General features: G+C 40.5%; 1 long non-coding RNA gene across 1 annotated transcript; it reads right to left on the bottom strand.

The window, feature by feature from the left end:
- Positions 1–9,359: 9,359 nt before the first annotated feature.
- LOC123327346 lies at positions 9,360–10,811 on the bottom strand. The gene is made up of 2 exons (XR_006542047.1): positions 9,762–10,811; positions 9,360–9,704 (listed from the first exon to the last, which is right to left on the bottom strand). It is a non-coding gene; the product is annotated as an uncharacterized LOC123327346 (long non-coding RNA).
- Between the last annotated feature and the right edge of the window lie 1,440 nt (positions 10,812–12,251).

Below are 12,251 nucleotides of genomic sequence, written 5' to 3' on the forward strand. Positions count from 1 at the left end.
TAAATGTGGTTAACAACTGAGGTGAACATTCGGTGTCTTAACAATCGGATATCCTTTGATACCCTAACTAATATTGGGAGTATTTGCGTAAATTTATAGCAAGAATCTAAGTAGGGAATGATATTTAATGATATTTTTTAAACAAGGCAAGGATAATAAAGGTTAGGCTAAAAAGTTATTTCAAAGAAAGTAGTTGATTTAAGAGATTATTCCTTTCTTTTTCTTATCCTCCATTTGTTTATGAAATATTTTCCATCACAAAAATACGAGTACTCCGCTTGAAAAAGAGTGTCCTGGGAAATTTTAAATCATATCGCACATGCCTTTCGCACCAACGCCGCAGGACATTCTCAATTATTCAACAGGATTCGATGGCCTCAACGAGGTGCCACAATAAAAAAATATATATATATATACTTGTATACTATATATAAAAAATGTGCCGCATTAATAATTATTTTTCTGTTTCCTTCATGTGGAAATTATAGAGCTGCAAAAGTTTTCGATGCCGCTTCGGCTTTTCAGCTCCTCGTCAATTGTCTGCTCCTTTGAGCTGGGGAACCTGGCCAGTTGTCCGATTCCCAATCGCAGTCCCTGTAATTCCGGCAGTGTGTATGTTGTGTCAACAGATGTGTGGGTTCCACTGCTGCACTGCATCGCGTGTCGATCCTCGCCTGCAGTCATCGGCTCTGCTTACGTAAATAGAATTGTGCAACAAATTGCCGACCGGTGGAAAGCCCTTGGAAAAATCCAATCCGCCCACCTGGTCACCTGATTTCAGTTGGTAGTGGTGGTGTCATTAAGGTCTAAGAAATCGTGCAATCGGAAAAAGCAGCCAAATTAGCTGATTATGGGAAACGGAAAGTTTCTTAGAATATTTCTACTTAATATCTTTCATAACTCTGACTGATATGATTTCATTTCGCTTCAAAATTATATCTTGATATCTAGTTGATCCTTCAGTATTGCTTGAAATGTCCTAACCATTACCATTTCAAAATCAATAACCCCTGACTACCTTCTAGATTCCTTTTTGGAAAACTTCCCCATTCCCCCACTCTGCAATCCTAATGAAAATCATTTGTCGTTGGCCGTTCGAGCAGAATAATTTGCGCCGGAAATCTGTGCCCTGACTGTCAACTATTTTGTGGTGCCAGCGAGCAGCTAATTTAAAGAAAAGTTCAAAATACCATAACGATGGACCGGTTGAAACTGCAGTAATTGAATTTTGCCAGTCACACAGAGGACAATGAGAGCCGCAGGGGAAAAAAAGAAACCCCGTGGCATTTACGCAATTTGACATAATCCATTTAGCATTAATCAGAAGCACAAATCTGGCGAGGAAGGGGCGAGAAGGGTGTAACTACCTGGACATACAGTTGACCAGTGTCCTGGGTGCTCGAAAAGGACTATTCACAACCCTTTCTCAACGTTTTAAACTCCCTTTCTAGACATTCTAAACATGTCATGTCGTTGGCATTCTGGTCGACCACTCGCCTCTGAGACAAGTGGTTATTAAGTTTAATGATTTAATTAGAAAATGATCGGCAATTGTCGTTTTGTGTGCACTGGCAGTAGTTAAATCGAATTCGATTCGTTTCCATTCCATTCCATTCGATTCGATACGATTGGACTTGCCTTGCAATTTGCCAAAGGCCGCCGTACAAATGTCCCCGCATGCGAGAAACTTGGTATCTAACTATCCAACAATGGCCAACCACTATCCACACATGCACAGCTCTGCTGAAAATGATAATAGTGGAAAATTCTAATAAATACACACACGTATTTATTCAAAAGTCATTTTAAACGCTTTTTTTGTGGCTTTTTATGGCCTAATATTGATTCGTAGGCTTTCATTAAAGAGTTGTGCTTGTTAACAATGGTTTTTAAGGCTATATTAAAAATTATCTATGAATGGTTTTCTTGTTTTCTTTTTTTATAATAATATTTGCTGTCTCTAATTAATGTCTGTAACTCATATTTTATATCAATATAAAATGTTTACTCAAATCTTACATATTATTTGTTTTTATTTTCCACAGTAATTAGTGGACTTTGTATGCATTTAATTGGTTAATTTAATTGTTGACTCAATGTCTAGATTTTGCAGTTAACTGCTGCAACTTGAGGCAAAGTTTGTTTAGCCTTTTGTTCGACCTGACCACTCTTATTTCGCAGATGCCCTCAAAGGAGCCGCTTGTGGACCAGACAGTAAGTTTTCGGTGTAATAGAGACTTCCAGGAAGTAGTTACCGGTGGGCAAATCGAAAAAAAAGAAAAGAAAAGAAATATTAAAAAGGACATACAGATTCTCCTCTGCTGGCCGCACAATAGACATGGCCATAAATGGCCAGGCAAAAAGTGCCAAAGATGAGAATAATAAAAAGTTACAAAAAGGACAAATGGCAGACAAACTGGCACACAGGAGTCAAAGTCCTTTATGAAGGCTGCGGACTCGATTGTGTTTGCCCAAGTAATTGATACGCTCAATCGTCGAGGGGACAGACAATAACACGCATAAATGTCAACTTTACGCAACTGACAATGAGAGTCTCCGGAGTTCGGAGTTCGTAGTTCGGAACCCGTAGTCCTGTATCCTGAATCCAGAATCCCCGTCCCCCTGTCTCCCGACTCCAGCAGCACAATGGCCGTGCGGTCGGCGTCGAGGACAACGCAGCATGCGACACAATTTATCAATTAAAGGAAAATTCCGAATTACCAAAACTCCGTTTTTGCAGTTGTTGTGTGCGAGGCCTTCTAATTACGCGACATGCGCTGACAAATTTTCACAGTGACAAATTTCTGGCCGGGCTCTCCTGCCCTCCTCCCCTCCTGCCCCTCTGCCCATTTGTGCATTTCCCATTTCCCATTTTCCGGACACACAATTGCCGATGGCTGAGTGAGGCTCGTAAATCCCCATAAACGATGATAATGGCTGTCAGTTTTCGGTCGCCTGGCATTTGTCTGATCGATCGAATCGATCGGCCAGATTGCAGTTGGCATGATGCTGCATCCCTCGGATTGCGATCCTTTGCTGCTGCTGCTGCTGCTGCTACTTCCTCATCTCCTTTCCCCCCCTGGCTAACCGCAGAAGTGTCCTGGCCGAAAAGGATCGGTGGCAAACAAAGGAGCACGCACAGCATGTGGTACCCACATATGCATTCAATGTCCTTCGTTCGCTGTACACAAAAACCGAAACCTATAAATGCAAACAAAACAATTTAACCAAAAACTTAACCGGGGGGTTATTTAATATGCAGAAAAGGATATAAACACAAATGCTTAAATTGAAAATCGCGCCTGATGTGTTTGTGCGTTAATTTCGTTGTGTTTTGTCAAACTTTTTAATTGCTTAACGAACTTTCAGCACAATTGGCATTTATCCATCGTTTTCAATCGACTTCCCCTGAATAAACCGACGCATTATGAACACTTGACTGATTCGGACGTTCCCCTTTTCTATAACTTATAGTTTTTTTTATTCATTTTTTGCATAATTCATAATTCGATTTTGTTGGCATGCAAAGCGAATCGCCTGAGTGGCCCAAACTTTGGCAACATTATGCATAATTAAAAAATTATAATAGCGAGCTTGGGATATTTATTTATTATTAAAATTAAGTGAGCATAGGAAAAAGCTTAGGAAAATGATGCACATATATTCATTATCTAAATACTTAATTATGAAGCATTATTGGAATAATCATATATAAAAATTGAATCATCTCTGACTATTTTCTTTTTATACCAAGTTCTAAGACTTCTTCCATGTTTTTTGATTACAGGTTTAGTTAAACCCTTAAATATACAAACGACCAATGCAGGCTTGTATTACTTTTTGTTTGATTTGTTTACAACATATAATTTGTGCAAACATCGCAATAAAAAAAAACCATAACAAATCGAATAACAAAAGAAATACGAAAAAAAATTAAGCGTTTGTGTGCAAAATGTTCGACAAAACGCTGACCAAAGTGGGCGTGCCACGGCCCCCTGATTATATTACAGGCATAGCGCACAAAAAATAATAATAAACAGACAACAATGAGCGAAATTAAATAAACATTGCTCGTCGCATATGTGATTATGGCAAATAAACGAAACGAACCAAACAAAAAAAAAAAAAGGAATACAAAAATTATAATGGAAAATGTGAAAAATGCGAATGGGACAATGAGTGGCTTTTTTCAGATATAGTATATATATAGCCAACCATATGACAATGACTGACTGGAGATACAAATGGGGAAAAAATAGAAGAAAAAACTGTCAACGGAACGAGTGCCACGCCCCCGGACCGCCTCCTCCTGTAATTACGCGGTTAAAGTTAATAATCAGTTTATATATCTATCTATCTATATATTTCGTTTTGTTTTTTTTTTTTCTTTTCAACCAAGAGTCCCATGGATGATACGCATAGTTGGAGACCGTGTGCGAAAGAGATGGCCTAGCCGAGGGTGCGAGAGAGAGAGCAGATGGCTTAACCCTCCGCTGGCCAACCAACGATTGTTTGTTGTGGCAAACAACGACCGCCGATTGGCTTCACTTAGCTCGGCTTCTTTTTCTTGGCCCACCAATCTGTTTGGCCATCTGCCTCCCCATTGCCTACTATTTTTTAGACCAGTTTTTTTAAACTATTTTTTTTGTTTTCCATTTTTTCCATGCTTGATGGACCTTGGTAATCGCCTTTGCGGTCAACGGAGAAGTCAAAAGCGGCTGTATCTCAGGGTTCGCGTGTACTTTTCTAACTGCCATTTAACTGCAAATTGAAAAACGCATTTCGAGTGCGGTACGAAAAAAAAGTAGTAAACTAGTATAATAACCGCCATATGCGTGCAATGGAAAAACGTCAACGGGCAGACGAGCATTTTCATTCTCATCTCGTTGTCACGCACCTGGCAACCCTTTTTCTACCTTTTTTTAACCATTTACCATTTAATATATTTTTGTTCTATTTGTCTACTTTTAATGCTGCGACACACACGCACTTTTCTGTGCAACGTGCCACTTGCTGTGGCAAGTTGCCACCGTGTAATTGCGATAAGTACAGGCCAGGTCGAAACCATTGGCCACAAAACTTGGCCCAAATGCCGCAGTCACTGAATCGATTCAAGGGGATGCATCATTTCCCCAGATGGCCTCAGTTTCGCGCTCTGGATTCTATTTAACAGTCAGTTATCTTTAAAAAAAAAATAAAGGTTTTACATTAAAAATATTTACTAAAAGAAAATAATATTTGTTGGGATTTCGGCATGCTTTTTCAATTTTGGAAATTATTCATTTTTGTGGGAACTAAATTTAAAGACGATTTATTACTAAAACCTGCTTAGTTAGTGATAAGTGATTGTGATAAGTGCAAATAAGATCTAATTTGTGGGAACATAATGTATTTTATTTTGAATAGGATTTATGCATATAATTACAAAAATTGCAAAGCATATTTAAGAGCTCTCAGAAACAGCATTAGCACACCCCTTTCGCTCCTCCCCCGCTTTTCTAAGTACCAAACTACCAGCCATTTAATGTTAATACCCAAATGCCATCGTAAACCAATTCGTAAAAGATTTCCGGCGAATCCCCCAATAATCCTTCATATTAGGCTGTCATAACTGGGACCCACCCACAATGGAAACTCCTCCCCAGGACGCATTGCTGTTAAGGATCTGATCCGCATTAGCTGCGAATGCGGAAGAGATTGTCAAATGGGTTTCCAGTAAAATTTTTAAGTGTATCAGCGCCCACACAATTATGCAGCCAACTGGCCACGCCCCCGAATAGAAGGCCAAATGGGCGGAACGGGAGTGCAGCATTATGATTTCATTCCATATCCATATGTATTCATGCACAAAAAGGATTACGAGGACGACGCGCAGCTGATTAGGTCGACACGTTCCAGGCATCGCTTGTGCGTACTTCACTTCGTGTGATTTTGTGTGGATACACTGGAATAAATGTGGTAAACTTTTCAGTTAGTCAATTGAAAGTAAATCGTGGAATAAGATCATCAAATGAAAGTACACCTAAAGTACCTAAATATAAACCTATAATTTAATCAGCTTCTAACCTTCAAAATGCAAATATTTGTTTTAGCTGTTAGATGTATTATTTTTTAAAATTTTAAAGCAGTTTTATCTATTGTAATTTTAATTTATAACTTGGATTTTAAATATATTTACTTATAAGATGTTTTAAAAATGCAGTAAAGTGAATAGAGTCCTTTGCTTGTGCTGATATTTTCTTGCTGTGCAGCCAAAGGACCGGGCCATTAACAGGACCTGGCCAAAGGACAAAGGACATTCCCGATGCTGGGCAGCGAGATGCAGAGAGTCGAATAGGAGGCGGCGGCGAAGGCGGGACGGGCGTGCCAATTGTGCGACGAGCGACAAACGCGAGCGAGCTCCTTTAAAAATGCAGCAGCAGCAGGAGCAGGAAAACAGGAGCGGGACGATGACGAGGTGCAAAACCCCGGATCCTGCCACGCCCCCAAAGAGCTGCAGTAGCCCGGCCAGGACCTTCGACAGCCGGCCCATTTCTGGCGCGGGTTTTCATTATTATTTTTTGCTCCTGCTTTCATTTTGCTTTTTTTTCCCTTCCTCCTTTTTTGTTGTTTTTGCATCCCGAAGAGGAGGTGGAGAGCAGCGATTCATTTGACGGGCGGGCGTGACACGCCCACTCGGCACATGGGCAACGGGCGAGGAAGGTGGAGAGAGCGGGGGGCAAGGACACGCTGCCTGTCACATGTCAAACCGGAAGTATGCGAAAACCAAAGGCAAATAATACACTGCTGCAATATGGATTTAGGGTGAGCCAATTGCCAATTGCCTAAGTGCAGCGATTTTACGCTCTTCAGTACCAAAAACAAATAGGAATTAGATCATTTCTAGGGCAAACCGGAAGTGTCGTCCTTCAGAGATCCTTTAGGGATTTAAACATGTAAATATATTTATAAAAAACAAACGACATGTTTTCTGCCGGCAAATATTGAACCATTCTTGATCTTAATGTAATATTATAAATATTTTGTTTAATACTTGCATTCATACTGATTTAAGCAAGCAATCATGTATTATATTTAAATCATTGGGGTTACGGATTAATTAAGCACGCTGTTCAACTAACTAATGAATTAAATAAATATATATTTCTCCTAGTGTAAAATCTGGCACTAGCTCTTGAATTCTATTACGCTGTCTGTGATTTGTCGTAATTACGCAGGACTTTCGACGCAGGACTCGCCAGCTCGTGTTGTATGTGAGTAGTGCACCCTTTTCGGGCATTGAATTCCGCACTAATATAATTATAGAGCCCGGCCGGAAGCGCTTTCACAGCACCCAAAAGGGAAAAAAATCGGAGCCCGGGGTGCCGGGAATGTGTGCCATCATAGAAACTTGGTGCTGCGAGCGACTCGAGTGTCCTGGCGAGCGGAAGCCATGTGCTTGCGACTGGGTGATTCACCGATTTCCTGATGGATTGCGCAGGAGCCGCACCAATCGCTCCTCGGCATCTGAATTCGGAATCTGGGTGCTGGATCGACATCGACGCACTATATAATTATCGGCAACAATGCGCTCGAGTATCGTTTTTCAAGCATCCTGTCCCGAGTCCTCCATGTCCTCGATGTCCTTGCTGCAGCTGCCCGGAATAACAGTTACCAGTTGGCGAATAATTTGATTTCAAAAAAAAAAAACATTGAAAATTATTATATATCCTGGCTGGTTGCCAAAAATGAAAAGCGTAATTTTCGCGCGCTGTTTGAGTAATTGAAAGATTGATTACCCTGGAGGGGGCATGGCAAGGAGCACGTGCTAGGACCTCTCAGGTCGTCAGGAGGTCGGTCCTTCAGCGTAATTCCCTCAACTCAAGCTGTGTGCAAATAGTTGAATGATTGATCTAATGGCGCTGTCATAATGGAAAGGTACCCAGAATTTGAGGAACATATTTTTCCAGATTTATCTTGGCTGACCTACGACGTAGAAATTAATATTGGAAAGGCGAGAATTCAAAGACTCATATATTCCAGTAGCTTATGATGCCAAGAAAATCCTAATAATACCTAATGAAAGTTCAAATTTCGATTCACACAATTTAAAATGCAAAATGCACCTTAATTGTGTTCAAAAAGTGGGTAAGGCAACGCAGTCAAGCTAAAATTGAGTTGCAACTTTCCTCTATGATTTCCAACGAAATCTCTGGTCCAAATCTAACGTCTCTATTTGCCATTTTGCCAGCTGGTGCAGAGAAAAAATAAAAAAAACCAAAAAAAAAAGGGAAACTTGCAGTTGGCAATTACTTGGCCTAAACCAAGTAATGATAAATAATTAAGGCAAAACAGCGCCAGATTAATATGCATTTATTCACACTTTGGCGGGGGAGCCAAGGAAACAAAGCCACTAAATGTATCTGGGCATCTGTTGTGGCCCAGTTGAATTGCTGGATTTGTCGGTTAGCCGGATTGCCGGATTGTGGATGGTGCTGCTCGGGCACGAACAATGCCAAATCGAGATGGAAAATTGCGAGTATCACTGCAATGCAGTAGCACAACAACCACAACCAGTTGCTGGCTAAGTAACAATTTCCACGAATGCCAGAGAACTTAATAATACAACGAAATCCATTTAATAAGCAACTGCAAATGGCAACGGCAGCTAACTGCAACAACAAGTGCACAGCCAGCAATCAGTGGCAGTCATAAAAAGGGGGTTAATAAAGGGGGTTTTTCCCAATACCACGGCCATTCAGCGCGGCGAGGGGGGGAAAAGGTCTTGCTGCGAAACCGAAGCCATTCCAATGTGCGATGATCGCTTCCTGTCGATAAGATGCGCCTAATAACAATGCTTCGATGGCCCCAAGTCTGGAAACTGGCCCCTGCGATTCGGATCCCAGTGCCTTCGGGCCAAAAAAGAAAAAAAAGGAAAAGAACAACAACAACACCAGCCCGATGGCCAAGAGTCCAATGCTTGTAATCACGCTCAACGGCAGCAAACAAATTCCGCAAATTATCATAAAAAATTACAATAACAACGGCAGCATTTTGATCCCCAGTTGCAGTCGGCCCAGAGATTCTGACTTGATCGGGCATCGGGCAGAGACAAAAAGCCACACTAGCCAGGGCGATCAAAACTTGGCCAAGACGAAGCGGCTGATACCCTAGAATTTGACAGATCTGGGAAAAGTATATTCTTAGCCAAAGTTGTTGCCACAAAGAGATCAAATCATGATCGTTAACTGTTTATGGTATAAAAGTTACTTACGACTGCTTAAAAACACACAGGATAATCATTAAAGCTGTACTACAAATAATTACTAGATATCAAGCGCAGTTTTAAAATATTATAAATGAATTGTGAATATTCTGAATATTAATAGGTGCACACAAATTGCGTTTGCTACCTAACTCCTAAGCATTTATTTGTATATATTATTTGAAAAGTTTTAATTTCACACCTTGAAAGTAAGCTTCATTTTGCACACTTTCCGTAGATAGTCAACCTATATAATTGGCCGATCCACGTGCATATAGTACCCATCGGCAGCGATGGCTGCTGCTTAAAGTGTAACAGCAGAAGTCAATCATCTTGGCGGAGCATCCAACGAGTTTTCCCCCCTCAAAAAGGGGGGCGTGGGGCGGTGTACTCCTGCTATCTAACCAGTTTTCCTTTTATTTTGTTTTTTTCGCCCAAGAGAGCTGAGGATCGGGTGTGGCTGAAAAAAAGGGGGCTTGAGTTTGCATGCCAGCAGCAAATAAAACGCAGCACACACGCACAAAATGGTAAACAACAGCGGCTTTTGACGGCCATTGCTTTTGGCCACAATGGCGCGGCTTTCACAGGGGCTGCGCTGAAGGCGGGGAGGTGGGGGGCTTTTTCTTTTTTTTAGCCAAACCACTGACTGCAGTAACTTTGGCAACGTGGCTCTGGCTTCCTTTGGCTTGCGTGCCAAGTGGCAATCAGTCACGTTGGAAGGCGTTGTCCGCGTGTTGCTGCTGCGGCTGCTTCTGCTGCATGTTGCTAGTTGCTAGTTGCTGGTGTGCATGTTGCTGGTTGCTGTGGATGTTGCTGTTTGTGCGAATGTGTGTGCGCCAGCGGGTTTTTTGTTATTTTTTTTTGTATTTTCTGTTCAGTTTCTTCCAATCCAATCGCGAAACGCCGCCGCTTTAGCCAGCCAGCCATCTCTTTCTGACGCGCGATTTTGCGATTCCCGCGATTGTTGCCATTTTGCTGGCCGGCACAAAATGCGTCATTTCGAGCGAAAAGAAAGCTGCTAAAACGTAATCATACAAGCAACACACACACACAAACAAAAAAAATAATAATAAGCTCAATTACGAATGCGCTGGCTTTTCGTTCTCTGCAATTTCCCGCGGGGCTCTGGGCATTATTAACTTACCTGCGAAATGGCCCGCTAACCGTTAGTTCGCTCTTAGCCCGGCTATTCGATTCGGGCCAATATTAAGTCGATTCCATCGATTTCATTGACTCTCCACGCAGGTGCCAATCGCGTCTTACGTGACGGAATGCGTTTTATTCATTGGGTCGTTCGGTTGGGATTTTAGATCTGGCAGATATATTTCAGGCGGCTGATTGAGTGCCAATCGAACGAATATAACCTGCTACTGACTTGGGCTTACATAACGCTCTCCTTCCAATTTGTTGCGCCAGTGGGTTTATTCCAGAGCTCCGCAGTGATTGACAAGAATTTTCCAAGTAACGCCCTCTGGGAACTCGGCAATAATTTGTATACATTTTTCCCCAAAATAATCACTATTTTGACCAAAACATTTGGTAAAAGCCCGTTGAGCTCGATATTTAATTTCCGTTTGAATTGTGTCTCATCTTTATGAGCTTTTAAAGCCGCTATGTTATGATTAAAGTCCGCAAAGTCCGCTTGTCCGGATTTTGGTCATAAAATAATTAGTTTTTTAGACACAACTTAAAAAATGATTGCCTGAATATGGAATGCAATACCGCGATAAGTTCGTATTTAAATTTCCAATCGAACTGTATCCACAAATGAAAATTCTATTTTTTGTCAATTTTTTGCAAATTTTAATGATGTAACCCCTTACAAAAAATGCGAAAATTGACCCAAGAATTAATTTTCCTAAATTCTTCAAGAAGTGATAGAGATCGTTAGCAGTGATATATAGCTGCTCAAAACAGTTATTCATTTATCTATATGACAATTTTTAGCGATTTTATGACGATAATTCCATTTGTAAGTATCAAGTTTTTGGCAAAAGCTGTTTTTCCGAATTTCGGTAGTCAAATAATCAGTTTTTCTGACACAACTTTAAAAATAATTATCCAAATATGAAATGCCATATCTCGTTGTATTCGTATTTAAATTTCCAATCGAACTGTATCCACAAATGAAAATTCTATTTTTTGTCAATTTTTTGCAACTTTTAATGATGTTACCCCTTACAAAAATTCGAAAATTGACCCAAAAATTAATTTTCCTAAATTTTTTAAGAAGTGATAGAGATCGTTAGCAGTGATAATTAGCTGCTCAAAACAGTTATTCTTGCATCTCTACGTCTATTTTTACCCATGTTATGAAAAAATTAAATTCGTAAATAATATACATGTTATCCAACCCATGAACATAGCTCCCTTCCACAGTTTATAAACCAATTTCAATTCTTCATCTCGTCGGCATTTCCTTTGTCTTTGTTTTTGTCATTGCCTTTGCCAGCACAAACTTAACGTAAACACAGCTTCCGTTTGGAGAAGAGTAACAATTTTAATTTACATAGATTTACGAATTGCCGAATTTCCGTCATCAAATAATCTGTTTTTTAGGTACAACATTTTTTATGTTCCATCCAACATTCCAAATCTGGAAAGAAAAGCCTCGTAATTAAATTTCCAATCAAACTGTGTTCAAAATTAATTTTCCAAAATCCGTAAAAAGTGATAGGAATGTTTAGCATTGGTAATTATCTGCTCAAAACAATTTTTAGCTTGCGAAAGATTCGTTTAAATTCAAGTAATTTACCACTTGCTTTTCCAATGACAACAGATTTATTTTGAAAACCTCTCCTAGGTGCTCGAAGTACAGATACAGATACAGATACCCAATCTGTCTATCGGATCCACGTGGTTCCGTTGGACAATTGAATCCGATGACGTGGCCCAGTTGGCGGCGGAAACGCGGCGGAAAGTCTCAGAAATTGCTACGGGCAGCTGGGGCTTTCCGCTCAGCCATTTTCCTATTTCCCCTTTCCATTTCCCCAGTCCATTTCCCATT

The sequence above is a fragment of the Drosophila simulans genome, chromosome X (assembly GCF_016746395.2).
Source record: "Drosophila simulans strain w501 chromosome X, Prin_Dsim_3.1, whole genome shotgun sequence".
NCBI lineage: Eukaryota > Metazoa > Arthropoda > Insecta > Diptera > Drosophilidae > Drosophila > Drosophila simulans.